We start from the raw sequence: 16,201 nt of genomic DNA, 5'->3' as shown, positions 1-16,201 counted from the left end.
TGACCATTGGGTAGTTATGGGGTTGATGGCTGTTATATAAATTGTTCATTGTTCATCATCTACTTGATGTGATCCTAATATATATCAATGATTTTGCTGTTCTTCTTCTTCTTCCTGGGATATCTTATACATATATTCTGAGCAGGAATATTTATCGGCAACCATCTGCAAAAAAATCGAACCTCGTCCTCTGGGTTGTGTATTTTACTCAGAAATTTCTCACAATTAAAATCTTCGAAGTTGAATATTGGTATATCAGATTTGCATTTGTCGATTAAAAGTTTGTCAGTGGGTACATTTCATTTCGCGTATAGTGCTGTTACATCAAAAAAACTACATATTTCTCTAACTTCCTCTTGTACCACGGATAGATCCTTCCCTTCATCATAGAATGGGGGTATCACTATCATATAAACCTAGTTTGTTTATGACGCATAATGTATTGCGCCACATGTCTCTATTTTACGCATACATATTGTAGTTGATATGGCAGTGATAAAAAGAGACTTCCCTACGATCTGTAGTCAGCAATAAAAATGCACATTCAAAAATCACCCCACATGATGACTTCTTTAAGCCAATGAATTCACAATCGAAAACACCATACATCCTTGAAGTTAGCTTTTCAAACTATACAAAATTGTAATTCGGACCTGTATTTTATACTCAAAGATTGAATATATTAAGCTCTGACCCGGAGATTTCAATCTTGCATATCCATATCGAGTACGATTGCTAGTTTAGCTATCGAGTACGATTAGCTAGTTTAGCTTCTCACTTGGTAGTTTAGCTATCGATGCAAGTAGGAATAGTACCAGAATGTCGACTATGGGTGCCGAACTGGAACAAACCCGTTCTATAATCCACTTTAAAGTATATTTTTAGATAAAAAATCAACAGTTATAATGGGCTTTTCAAGTGATGAATAGGTTATATCGCGGGGGGCTAGGATATAAACTATATTCTAAGAATCTCTGGACCCTTTGAGTAATGGGAGTATTAAAAAAGCCAACGAATTTTATTTGAAATCATAAAAAATACTGTTTTTAGAAACGAACATTCAAACATCAATTAGAAATTTAGCATAGAAACATTATAGGATACTTCCTTGCATTGTTTAACTGAACAAAGCACCTCACACCTCTTCCTTTAAATAGAAATGAGTGTCTATCTTTTTCTTGTGTTTTTATAAGCAACCTTAACTGTTTTCTTGTAGCACTCGAATCTTCAAAAATGTGCAAGGGGGTATTTTCAAGGTGTATTTTGCTATGACTCACATTGCTGTCAGGGGTGACGTCCAAATTTGCTTGCTTTTGCTGGGGGGTTTGATCAACAACATCCTAAAATAAAAATTATTTTCAGTTTTCTCAGTAGGTAGCTTGCAAGCTTAAAGACCTAAATTTCAAGCTACTTAAACACATAAAGAAAAGACCGGAAGTCCTAGATGGAGGCTAAACCAACCATATTTTTAAAATGATACTCTCTAAATTAAAGCTGTTTATACTTTTAAAAAAGCTTCCTATTTTAATTAAACAACACGTCTCTTAACCTCTGAAAAGAGGTAAGGTTCTTAATGCATTTCACATCTTGAATCAAACATTTTATGTTGTTAAATTTATAGCTATGTTCACTATAATATCCCATAGCCTATTGCATCGAGGGCCAAGAAAGGCTTTGATCCCTCACAGTGGTAGCTACTCAAGGAAGAATTTGAATAAGTAAATGTTAATTGTTACAATTCTAGTATCTGATATATACATATTTACATATAAGTCTAATATAAGTCAATGATGACTTAATTGCAGCAGAAAATGGTATTCTTTTTATTATAAAACAAGGAAAAATTTACTCACCAGTATTCGCTTGGAATTCTCCATATCACTATCAGTGCAAATAATTAAACAAAAAACCAAAAAATCTATTTCTGTTATTTGTAGTGCTTTAGAAATATTTAAAAAAAGCTTCTAAAGTGAATTTTTTTTTTGGGGGGGGGTTCAAACCCTTCCCCCCAAGGATACGACCATGCTTTAAAACAAAGTAAAAAAAAGCATTGGTACACCCATGAACCCCTCTTTTCCTCTCAGTAAATTTTTCTGCGCTCATAATGGTAGTATATTGGTCTACTCTTAAACCATAACTTCAAAATAATAAATAAATAAAATGCATTTACTACGCGTAAATCTTAATTGTCATTAAATAAAAAAAACAAGTGTTTTCAACTGAAAGTAAGAAGAAGATTTTATTTGAATAAATCAACATAACAAAAAAACATATACCCCCAACAGAGAGCAAAGCTCGTAAAATTGGGTAAAAGCATTATAATTGGGAGCAGCATTAAAACTTAAAACAAACAGAAATTATTACGTATATGAGGGGGTTTGCCCCCTCGTCAGTACCTCGCTCTGCGCTAAAGTTTGAATTTTGTTCCAATTCTTCAAGAATGAACCCTGAATCACCAATTGCATTTAATTATAATAAATAGCTCTTTTGAAAGTAAAAAAAACTTTAGCTTAAAGAGCGAGGTTCTGACCAGGGGGAAAACCCCCTCATATAGGTAATAATTTCTGTTCGTTTTAAGTTTTAATGTTGCTCCTTACTTTCAGTTGAAAATTTTTTTTTTTTTTAATTTCCGATCGCTTTTTAAATAATGCTGGGAAATCCAGAGCCCCCTCCATGGAAAGATCCTCCCACATAATCCCCAACCCCCCCCCCCCACACTAGAAAAAATCCCCCCTGAAAACGTCTGTATGCTTCCCAATAACCAATACTATATGTAATTAATTAAAAAAACTTTTTCTACAAAATAAGTTTTTCAAAGAAAAGTAAAGAATTCCATTAAACAAAAATTGAGCAAAAATAAAATGAAATAATCTACCAAGCGTGAAACTACCACTAATCAGCATCTATAAATAAATGAAACCCAAACGGAAAAGAAATTACAATAAATAATCGAGTCAAACTCAAAATGAGCAGAAATTAACATAGGTTGGGGGCGAAACCCCTATGCCTTCCCAAGGCCAGTGGTGGGGGTTGGGTGTTAGGTGGGAGGATCTTTCCATGGAGGGGGCTCTGGATTTCCAGCATTTTTTAAAAAACTTCCTATGCTAATTAAACAGTCCATGTGTTTCAATTTTAGTAGATATTCAAAAAAGAGAGGGAGGTTCACTTCGATTTTGGCTCATCGTGCATGAAAAATTAAAACAGAATTTGCATATTAGTTTCGGCACATTTATTCCGGATATGAAGGGTCGCCCCCTCCTCAATACTATGCTCTTTACGCTAAAGCTGTTAGCACTTCCAAAAAAAAATCTTCCTATTCTAATTAAAAAGTCCCTGTTTTTTTCAAATTTTAGTAAGTATTCAAACAGGGCAGGCAGGTTCACCATAAAATAATCAAATCGCTTTACATCCTCATACCTGAAAAGGGTGTTTTTCCACTATCTGATAAGAGGATATTTACACATTAGTTCAATATAGGTCAGTGAAAACTTGATGCAACGCAAAATGGATTCTTTTAATATAACATAAAAAAAAATATACAAACATGTACTCTCTTAAAATTCTCCATATTTGAATATTCTGAGCAAATAATCTATTTTACTCTTTGAACGAGTTATTCGAACTGTGAAATGCTACAACACGACAGTCTATTTTATAGGCAAATTAATATAACATAAAAAAATATGTATACTCACATGTACTCTCTTAAAATTCTCCATATTTGAATATCCAGAGCAAATAATCTATTTTACTCCTTGAACGAGTTATTCAAACTGAGAAATGCTACAGCACGACAGTCTATTTCATAGACAAAATATTTGAATTCCTTTTATTCAAATCCAATCACTAATCAAGTTATCAAAAAATATTTGAATATATTAAGTTATAGGCAATACTGGTTTAGAAAAACTAGAATAGTGACATAATTTCACTTTATCGACCCCCAAATTCCATTTAGGTTGCCGTATATGGTGTACCCACAGTATTTCCATACACTTATTAGCCCAGAAACCTGTCTGGTTGGCCCAGAAACCTGTCTGGTTGGCCAAGACAGGTATTTCCATTTAGGTGTACCCACAGTATTTCCATACACCTTTTAGCCCAGAAACCTGTCTGGTTGGCCCAGAAACCTGTCTTGTTGGCCAAGAAACCTATTTGGTAAGTCAATGCACTGGTTAGACTACTTCTTATGAAATTCATTGTATATTTTTGTAGGTTTAATATTCCCTATATATCACTGTCCTTGGTAAGTCAATGCACAGGTTAAACTACTTTTTTTTTGTGAAAATCAATGTGTATTTCCTTGTCCCTTTTCAATCTATTACAATTTTGAACATATTCTTGTAGGGTTTAATGTAGGTTCTGGATCAGCACTACTTGTAGGGTTGAATGTAGGGTCTGGATCAGCACTACTTGTAGGGTTGAATGTAGGTGTGAAAGTGTGCATGGTCTTGTAGGTTTTCTTGTAGGTTTCGGATCAGCACCTAAGATACTACTATCAGCACTCTAACTAAAGTGTGCCACAAAGAATGATCCTTCCCAACAGATGTTTTTACCTTACAGCTATCCAAAGAGATTTTCAAAACTGAGGGGGGGGGACTCACAGTTATACCTAGCAGAGCTCTGACTTGTTTCAGTACCAAGCTAGACTTCAAATTTAAGGTATTGTTGTGATAACCTGCTTTCCATTGTCAAGATGCAACCCTTTAATCTAAAGGGGCTGGCAGCTAGGCCTGCTGGCAGCATTGGCCTGTACTTTAGCTCAAGCCTGCACCTTAGGTCATACCAGCTCATATGCCCCCAGGGCATAACTTACAACCCTTGCCCATAGGGCTGTGGGGGTTTGTCATCCTCAAAGTCATAATTTCCTAAATAAAACCAAGATAAAAACCTTGTATGCCCCCAGGGTATAACTTATAATCCTTGCCCTGAGGGCTCTGAGGGGGGTTATCATTCTCAAAGACCTAATTTCAAGAACTTTCAACTATGTTTAACAAAATGGCTATCTCAAAATTTTGATTGGATGTGTTTGGGGAAATTGTGGGCGTGGAAGGGGTGTTAGCTGCCTTCCAATCACTTTCAACTATTGAAAAGGGCATTAGCCATTCCAATCAAATGAGCCCTTTGCGAAGTTTCTACGACAGGTCCTTCGATACGACGTGCCCTGGAGCTGAAAAAAAATAATGCATTGTGCCAACATTGTTCTTTACTTAGGTATCCCCATTGCACTAAGATTATTTTGTTAATTGGGCTTTAAAGTTGCAGAGATACTGCCCATTAAAAGTAAGATATAAATAATTACCTTCTTGCTTTATTATCCTGATTCTATTGGGCTGTACCTCCATACCTATACTGTAGGGTATATAATCTGCATCCTTAACACTATCTCAATATGGTCCTCTATTCCAAACTTACCAAATATTTTATACTTACTATACAACTTCCTTTCTAACTAAGATGAAGAATCCCTCTAGCTCAAGATATTGTGCTTTGATGAAATCTAGCTTTTTGAACAGAGTTATGAGGACAACTGCGATGACCTAATTGCAAATGACAGATTTCCCCATAGTCTCTACTCTTGAGCCTTAAAAATGCCACAATTGGTTCCAAATAAAGTATTATTTTATTTTTTCAAATTCTCCTTGGCCCACTAGGATAAGAGTAGAATTTCACCCATGCTCACTCAGTTTTAAATCAAAATTCTTCTCTCGCAGATAATTGATGATTAGGAAGATATCTGCAATCGCCCAGTCAAAAATATGATATGCCAATATGGTAGTATGGACGCGACAAACCAAATCATGGTTCTTGAACTCAAAAATGACAGTATTACCAGCCATGAGATATTTCTACTTATACTTGTCCCAGGTAAATGCTTTGTACGTCAAAAAATCAGAAAAAAAATCAACTATTAAACTTGTCCACTTAAAGTCCATTTATTTTAATGCTACAGTTTTCCTTTAAAAATCTGCTTATCCTTTTTCTTTTACAGATCAAATTACAGGTCAAATAAACAGATCTTTTACAGGAGACCAAAAATTACTCTGGTGACAGGAAGAGTTGGATGCCAATTGTTATACAAGAGAAATGTTGTTGGTTTTTCTTCTAGACGCGACTCCCAAACATCTGAGATGGTCAAACCCCACTCATCTGAAGGACTATTTGACCATCTCAAAAACGGATACTTCCCTAAAAGTGAAGTTGTGTGGAGAGAGAAAAGAAAAACCCCAGAAAGTTCAAAAAATGATGAAATAGCTGTCAAAGTTCACTTATATATTATTTGAAGTGAAAGATACTTTCATTCTTACCAGGCTGGGTTACCACAAGAGTTTTGTGTGACCGTGGCTAGTGAGATGTCCAAACTGGGGTTCAATCTTGGTGACAAACCAAGAGATAAAATTACTAACAAAATGACAACACTGAAGGATGCATATCGCTCATATAAAAAACAGTTGCACGAACTGGAAGCGGCACTGTTATTAAACCACCATTCTATGACGAGCTTGATGATATTGAGGGGTCTTCACATGCCACCTCCTCCCCCTTGTTAATCGACACTTATGACACTATTAACCCAGTGAAAAGGAAGAAGACAGATAGTGCTAAATCAGAAGAATTTGCTAAACAGATTCACTTGTCTGATTTTGAAGTACCCAGTAGCTCTGGCTCTACTCCCAAGATACCACCACCAGCACCAAAAAGGGCTAAATACACCACAAAAAAAGATTTGAAAACGGCACTTGATAGCCTCAATAAACAGAAAGGCAAATATCAACAAGAAAATTCTAGCTTTCGGGAAAAAACTGTTTCTGTGATTGAAAAGAGAATTCAACTAAGTGAAGAGGAGAAAGAGTATAGGAAGAAGCGGGACGAAAAAAAAAGACGAGCAATTTGAAAAACTACTCAAAGTCTTGGCAGGCGCCGGTAAAAAAAATAAAACAAAGATCGTCGGGAGCGTCGGAAAGTGACTAATTTTTATACTATATTCTTTTATTATATTTTCAGTTTTATATCAATTTATAGCTGATAAACTTGTAGAGACATTTTTTAAAAAAACACCAAGTCTGGACTGCTTTTCCTTGGAAGTCTGGACACGCTATAAGGTAGAGGGATTAGACCCTCAAACTGAGTAGCACAAACAAACGAAGAAGGTTAATGAGAGGTTTATTTGACTTATTTAATAAACTAAAACGTTCGTTCTGCTCTGCATAATCTCAGCGAAGAAGAGTTGGAAGAATAGTTTGATCATGAGTTCAATCACGGTTGCAGCTACTGCCACAGTGAATAAAGAAGAAAATTTATTTAAAATAAGTAAATGATTAAGCGCGCAAATTCATGGCAAATTTCAGGCAATCCTATCATGTTTCTGCTGAGCAACTACTGTGTTGCTGCTGTACCGTGAGCGAAATATGATATATTTAAAATACAAAAAAATAAAGTTCTTTCCGTAGAAAGATAATTTCGACTGCCTCTAATTAATTTTTGAGCTATTTTCAAAAAAAGAAAAGTTATTGATCAACAAAGTGAGATTTTGAATATAAGCCACATACAAAGAACGGCACTATCCGATTTTAGATTTCGCTAAGACAGTGGAAAATAAAAAAGATGCTACATACTATCTTTCTCAGGAAGTTTAAATTACAAGAGCGGTGTGAACGTTAAAATCATCAGAAATATTTAAAACAATTTATTGGACGAAGGGTTCACATCCTTGGGCCACTTGGGCCAATTGTGAGCCAGCCCTTAGAGCGCAGGACAAAAACTATGTTTTTTATGGTGGTAAAAGTGCTTTTTGGAGGATTATTTAGATCAGAATTATTTCGGCACTCAGGCATTGCAATTCAGTCATTATTATTATCTCTGCTCCTATTTGTCGTCAATTGAAGTGAGCACTGCTGTACACCTAAAATGTAAGTTACAATAAATCTATTGCTTTTCTATTTGTGTATTTTATTTTATATGTCTGTATCTAGTCACACGACAGGTAATTAGTTCGTATGCCTCCAAGGGAGCGCTTCCAGGGATCTGATTTCTACATACTATATCAGGTAATTGATTTTGAGATAACCCTAGGAAAGGAGGATACATTTATATAATTACATATTTTATTTTTCGCTTTCTGCGAGTGGTGCGATCGAAACACTGCCTTAAATTATAATATTAAATATGGTACAGTCCTTAGCGCCAAAAGTGGCTCTAATGGAGAACTTAGAAGGCGTTAGTGCACAGCTTTAAAGCCTAAGATTACAATTGACACGGTCAATATTTATGACCACAATTAAGCCTAGTCCCATAAATTTTTATCGCTACAAATGGCACGGTCGGAAATTGGTGAAAATAATGCGAACTAATTAGGTTATAAAAATAGTAGTTTAAATTTAACTGTTGGAGTAATGCAGACACACAAGAAAAGTGATTAAGCCTATAACCACTAAGCTATTATAGGAAAACTCTTTAAAATATCTCATAGGAGATAATAGCCTCCCCCAAAATAGGTTAAGTGAAAAAAATAAATTTATTTTGAGTTATTCAAAAGAAAAAAAAATGTCAGAAGAATTAGACGAACAATTAAAGGCGCAAAAGTTGGTCGCAAAAATATAGAAATAGCAAAGTCTATCCCGCAGTACAATGGACAATCAGATATCGACGAATTTAATATCCAATTGGCCCAGTTTGTAGAATTAACAAAAACAGAGCTAAAAACGTTAGTCGACATGCTTCTGTTACGATTAAAAGGTCAGGCCTTAACCTTTCTAAAGCAGATTGAACGTCCTATAGGTGATGACGCCAACTTGCCAATAAACACGGTGGACAAATTGTTAACGGCATTTAAAGACAGATTTATTGAAACAAGTTCTACAAATAAATTAAAACACGGAATGGTATGCTTTGACCATTCACAAAATATAAGAAAATATCTTGATAATATACGGATTTCAGTAGAAGCAAAATACGGAGACGGTTCGGGAGAGCTATATGAAAAAGTCATTACATGCCTTTTTGCAAGGGCTACCCCCAAAACTATACAGAATGGTAATATCCAAAAATATTCAGACGTTGTATCTTGCAGTTCAGGAGGTAGAGCAATTGATCAAAGTTGATACGATGGTGGCTAATCACAGTAAAGCAAAAATAAATAGCCTAGTTGAATCAAACGCAAACATGAATTCAAGGGCGATCAGGTGTCTCCCAATTTCTTTTCAGGGGATAACTCCCCAGTGCCACAAAGAAATAAAACGCAAGAACCCGCTAGGCGGAAAACAGTACGTTTTCAGCCTGTCAAACAATTTAGTTATGAAAATAATCCTACAATAATAAGATGCTATATTTGTAATCGTCTTTGGCATATCGCGAGAGAGTGCCGTTATGTCCTTAATCGCATACCCAGAATTGCTGTCGGTAGTACGCAAAGTTATGGCAACCATTTGTTCGGAAGAATAAATTTTAGAGCCAGTGGTACACTAGGCTATAGCCTGGGAAGATTGCAGCAATCAATACCTTACAACACCTACCAACCAAATTTGTTCAATCCTCCCCCCAGTAGACAAATTAATTACCGCTTTGAAAACCCAAAAACTCGCCAAAGCCAATATAATACGAGAATGCTATATAGAAATCACGAATACTTGCCGATGGGAAATGAAAATTTTTCAGGCCGACGGCAAATAGTTGGTTGGCCATTGGGCATTGGGCATTGGCAGTCAGCGCCAGCAATTGTCACTGACGCAAGACATCCAAGTTACCGTAATAATACATGGCGAAGGCAGACAGATGTAAATCAATTTGACATGCCTACGGAATCTCATATGTCTGAATAGCTATTGCAGGCACCGACGCATGAAATAAATCCGCAGGGAAACATTTCAGGCCCCTCAGAAATATAAATTGGACCCAGAGGGAGCCTAGGACGTTTTATAGGTCCAAACCGATAGTAGTACCGTCTTGTAGTAATAGTAATAACAAGTTACCTATATTTAATGATTTTTGTGTGGCAAATGTTTACTTTAACGCTTTGATTGACTGATGCAACGATTAGTATCATAAACTCATGCGTATTTAATATGTTGCCTCCGCATATTATTCGACAGAGGAACCCTAATAATCCCAATTTAACTAGCGTGACAGGGAATAAATTGGATGCAAAAGGTTCAATTCGCCTAAACGTAAAAAGGGATAATAGAATCTTTCCGACAAATTTTATAATATGCGATAACTTTCCATACGAAGCCATCATCGGCGTAAATTTTTTAAGGTCTAATAGAGTACTATTAGACGTGGCTAACGAAAGGCTTGTCTACCCGGCTAAGGTAGGGGAAGAAATTTCTACCTTAAGAAATTGTAACAGAGGTTACGAAGACAACGTAACAGTAAATAAAATTTCTGGTGGTATAGTGTCGCAATCTTTTGAACCTCATGTCTCGCAAGGAGGACATGCCATAGTCAGAAATTTGTTCAATTATTCTGAGAGACATTGCAGAGATGAAGTAAATTTATATAATAAGTTTATTGAATCTGTAAAAATAAAAATAGGAGATATGCGGCAGTACATGTCAAATGAAATCAAGAAAATAGTGGAATTATGGAGAAAAGTAGTGACCCCCATTGCAGTTCAGGCACAGCCAATGCTATTGACGGATAGCGCCAGTATAAATTTAATAGAAAACGAAAATGAAGGACAATACTACGGAATCACGAAAAGGAAAACAAAAGTCCCTCCCAAACGAAGCAAAGCATTCAAATATCACAGACTATTGAACCAGTGGATATCAAATCTGAAATACAGTTTGTGACCCCGTCAAATGAAATTCCTAAGATTATGTTATGCGAGGAACAAATTATACCTTACGACAAAGGAGAAGGTTTTATTTGGATAACTAATAACCACGAAAATGACACAATTTCAATAAAAAATGGGACGTGTTTAGTTCAAATCCAAGTTTTATCGGAGAATGATTTAAATAGATGGGAGAATTCCAAAAGAAACCTTGTTAACGGCATTAAAACCTCAATTAAAAATATCCTCCAACTAAATCGCAAATTTTAAACAAATTTAATATGGATCATATTACAGACTTTTAGATTAAAAAAAATTATGCGAATTATTTTGTATTTTTAAAGATTTTTTTTCCAAATCTTATAATGAATTCGGACTTATACATTTTTATTAATTTTAAATTTTCACGACTGAGAGTCCTGTAGTTACACAACCATATCGTGCACCGTATAAGCACAAAGAATGGTTAAAAAATAAAACCCATTAATTAGAAAAAAGTAAAATTATGCATTCAAGTTTAAGTCTGTAGGATACACTAGTGATCTTAGTACCAAAAAATAACGGTGATCTGATAATTTTAGTAGATTAGAGATCACTCTACAAGCAAGTAGTTAGTGATAAATTTATTTTACCAAGAATAGATGAAATTCTTGACTCTATTTCAAGCAAAAATAAAATCTTTACTTCTTTGGACCTTACCCAAGGCTACCACCAAGTGAAAATAGCCGAAAAAGATGTCTATAGAACTGCGTTTTCAACGGCTGAATGTGGTTCTTATGAATACTTAAGAGTACCTTTTGGACTTAAAACAAGTTCAAGCGCGCTACGTAGACCCTTGCTACATCTATAAAGAGGATTAAAGAATATAATTCATTTTGTTGATAATGTCATATGCGTGGGAGAAGATGCTGAACAACACTTAGCAACATTAGCTTAGGTGTCCGAGAAATTCAGACAGGGTAATTTAAAATGCCGGCCCGAAAAAATGAATTTATTTCAACCTAAAATCAAATTTTTAGGAGTAGTAGTGACACAAGGAGAGATATCCCAGACCCAGATAAAATAAAATGTGTTGAAAACCTCAAACCCCAAGAACTATGAAAGAATTAAGAGGATTTCTAGGTCTTACTGGCTACTTTAGAAAATTCGTGCGCAATTACGCCCAAATTGCGAAACCCCTCACGGAATTAACTAAAGGGAACTCCCAAAATGTTACCTGGTCCCAGGAATATCAAACTTCCCTAGACCGTCTCAAAAAGGCACTCACTACTGAACCAATATTATCCTGATTTCGAAAACGGACAATTCTTGGTCACAACCGATGCTAGTTCAAAGGGCATTGGCGCTATTCTTTCGCAAATAATCCCGGTAGAAAACCCTAATCCTCCATAGAGACCGCCTAAAGAAAACTAAATAGAAAAAGTTATATGATATTCGACTAGAACTTTATCAAAAGGCAAAAACAGCTAGTCAGCCACAAACCTAGAATTATTATCTATCATTCACCACTGGAAAAAATATAGATACTCTTTAATCGGACGAAAATTTATGATAAGATCATACCATAAGAGCTTGTAGTACCTGCGCACATTTAAAAACACCACGGGCATTCTAGCTAGATGGATTATGAAAATTCAAGACCTAGATTACGAATTTGAATATTTAAAAGGTAGACAAAATGCAGCTTGTGACTTTTTGAGTAGACACCCAGAAAATATTCCGTCGGAAGCTGAGGTAAATGAAGTTAGCGCTATCTATACTAAGAGCAAACATTAATGTCAGAAAAACGAAGTCAAAGACACAGTAAAAGAAAATCAGGATAACCATTGTCCCGTGTCTTTATAAAATATAAAACAAAAGCAAAAAAAGGACGAAATGTGTGTAGCACTTATTAATTATTTTGTGAATGACGATGTGTTGCCGGATAAATTCAAAACTCTTAGAAAAGAGATAGACAATTTTTACTATGATCTTGATAAAGAAATACTATGTAGAATCGTGACTGCTGAGACAAATAGAAACCAAACCTCAATAATACCTGTATTACCATAAAACTTAATAATACCTGCCTTCAAATATTTTCATTCAGATACAGGTGGACACTTAGGAGTAACGAAAATTTTCCATAAATTAAAACAATATTTTTATGTGCCGTCGGGAATAACAAAACTTAAAGAATTTGTAAGTACATGCGAAGCGTGTAACTTAAGAAAAAACCTCCAAGCTTATCCTAATCCTCCAATGGGAAGGGTTCCGGTAGCAAAGTACCCCTTCGATATTGTATCATTGGATTTATATGGAACAAGTGTAGGTTTGACTGATTTCAACAAAGGTCATACTTATATTACGTCAGATATAAGCCGATTTTCCGGATTTACTTTTGCAAAATCATGTAAAAGTCACGGCACTTACACCACAATTGAGGCGTCAGCGAAGTTATTGTTAAAATGTGGCATTCCAAATAAGGTCATAAGTGACAATAGAAGTAATTTTGTTACAAAATTAACAAAAGACTTAATGAATTTTCTTAATACAGAGGAAATGGTAATATCCCCATATCTCCCACAAGCTAACGGTAAAATAGAAAATAGTCATAAAACATTTTCGAATGTATTAAGCATTTTTAAAAAAGACAACAGGAAAGATTGAGATCAATTCCTACCCTATTTAACCAACATAATCAATACTGTTCATTCAGAAACAACTAAAGACAATCCATTTTTTTTACTTTTTGGTCATGATTTTAGAATCCCGTATGATGAGATTATTGAATCTCGGCAGTATTATAATAACACAGAGGATTACAAACAAGAATTCATATATAGGATGAGGAAAACTTATAAGATAGTTAGGCAAGAGTTGGAAAAATGTAAAATAAACCAAGAGCTAAGAAACCAACCCAAAGTCAAGGGGAGTATAGATTTCAAAATAGAAGACTGCGTCTACCTAAAGAACGAGGCAAAAACGGAAGGCAAAAAACTTTCCAACAAATATTCTGGACCGTACAGAATAGTCAAAAAGTATGATAACGATTATACTTTTAAAATGAAGAATCCCGATAGTGGAAGAACATACAAAGCACATGTTAGCCGAATAAAAAGAGTAAAGTTTCCGGAAAGATGGGTATCACGTCCCTCCTCTACTGATTTGTCAGATTCCGAAAATGACCCCCCTAAATAGATATTGGCAGAGCTAAAACCCTTTAATTTCAAGCAAGATTATTTGGAGAATGATAGTGATGAGAAAAACTTTGAAGAATTTTTAGCTATTAAATATCTAATCATTCTCAAAAGAAATTCCCTATTACTTGTGAGAAGAATAACTCCAAAAAGCTAAAAAAGTTCGTCATCGGAGTTCGCGGGAGAGTCAGATTCTGATGTATCTCAAAAAAACCAATTTTCCCTTATAGAATTTTGACCCCTTGTCCCCCAAAAGATTTCCAGACGATATGGTTTCCCCTGCAACACCAATAGAGAGGCCCCTGTCATTACAGGAGGAATTGAACGGATTGGTAGAAACTCCGGGTATTACTGTTAAGAAAACTCCTCCCAAAGATTCAACTAAAACAAATCTGCGAGAAGCTGTGGATTTAATACATTACCCAATAAAAACGAGTAAAAGTACGTCGCCTAGGAATAATACTCCAGAGGATGACAGGCAAGGACAATATCATCATTTAACTGTGTCCAAGGTCAAGCTTCAACAATAGACTTCATGGAGGGAAACACTAGTGCAAAGAATGCCCCATCCCCCTGAAGACATGGCATTTAAACAGTGGATGAATCCCACAGAAACTTTTGAGTCCGCTCAAAACTCCCAAGAATCTTTCAAATCTCCCGAGTTGAAAACTCAAAGCGAGGGCATGGAGAATAAACCGTCTACTTCCAGAGCAGTAAAAATTTACGAAGAAAGGGGAGGCGATACCTCAAAAATGTGAGGTGCAACTTCTAAAACTTATAATACCTCTGAAACCAGTTCCGAAGAGTCTGGCGGTGTATCAGACCAGAGAGTAGGTAAAGAAATATAGAAATAAAAACCGACTTTAGCAGCTTAACACGATAAATAAAAAAAATTAAAAGGGCAATAATTTTTTAAAAAACAATACAAAAATTTTGATCTTATTTCGCTAGAAAAACCGAAAAAGAAAAAACCGCAAGAAGTTGAGGAGAAAGTAACGACACAATCGGGTAGAAAGGTTCAAAAACCCGATAGATGGAATTACACTTAATCAGTACATGATTAAAATATTTTAATGGATAGGCGTCATAAAGAAATAATAATTAAAAAACTTTTAATTTACGAGTAAAAATTATACAATTATAAAAGTACTGTTGAAACATTTTTTTCAATATACGTCAATTCCAAAAAAGAAATTCTAATTAAATAGTAACACTGCATATTATGCATTCGAATAATTTCCTTTAATATAAAAAATCTACCCGTACCATTCCAGTACGATGTATCCAGTCTAACTGAAAGAAGCTGTGATAGGAAGTACTAAGCGAGAAATATTCATACACCTTAGAAATGATCTTTGGTTATTTTCTGTTCCAAGAGAAACTGTTGGAACTTTGCCTTGTTACAATAATACAGAAAAAGTTACAAAACAGAATTACTGTTAGAATATGTGTGAACGATAACCAGAAAACAAGGATTTTAACTTTTAACTAAGGATTCAACTATTCGAACGCCGTTAATCGCCACGAGCGCAAAGGTATTGAATCCTGAACTTATAAACTTCATGGTACCGTCCATCCCATACTCTGCCCCCAACATATAACATGAGGACGTGGTAACCTAAATATGGTCCAAAATAGAAAAAATAAAGGGACAGTAAAGCTTAAAAAAAATAAGAGAAGCATTAAACTCCCAGATTCCCCCATTTACAAATGAAGACCAAAGATTAACGTACGTGGACGATAGATACGGATTATTCTCAACCAATTGCTGGTGGAACATACTACTGACCGTATTTTTCGTATTCCCGACTTACCTGACCATAAGAACCTTATTGACTTTTAATTACGGAAAGATCCTGAGACTAAGAAGGCCAAAACCAAGAGAAGAACACGGGGAAACGGCCGAAATGCAGAAGTTAAACCCGGAACGCCATGAGAACGTCTAAGCCAAGAAAAAGGGAAGACATTAGAAAACGAGTTGGTATAGAGGTCTCCACTCGTCCTTGCTATGTCTTTTTCCCTCATTGTAAGGTTGTTTACGTAAAACCGTGTGGTTATGACGCTGCAACATGCGTTTCTTAAACAGCAGATGTGCGTGAACAATGCAGGCATGAATATGTTGTAAAATTAGACCTCAAACTGAATAATTTAGAGTAAGTTATGTTTAAAGGATTGTTTTAAATATAAGGGAGAATTAAATAAGTATTGAATAATTAAATAAGCCTTTTATCGTTGTTTCCTTTCTCAG

This window comes from Artemia sp. Qi Xiang Cuo, chromosome 13, assembly GCF_049724085.1.
Source record: "Artemia sp. Qi Xiang Cuo chromosome 13, ASM4972408v1, whole genome shotgun sequence".
Classification (NCBI taxonomy): domain Eukaryota; kingdom Metazoa; phylum Arthropoda; class Branchiopoda; order Anostraca; family Artemiidae; genus Artemia; species Artemia sp. Qi Xiang Cuo.
Note: the sequence above shows the minus strand (reverse complement) of the source record.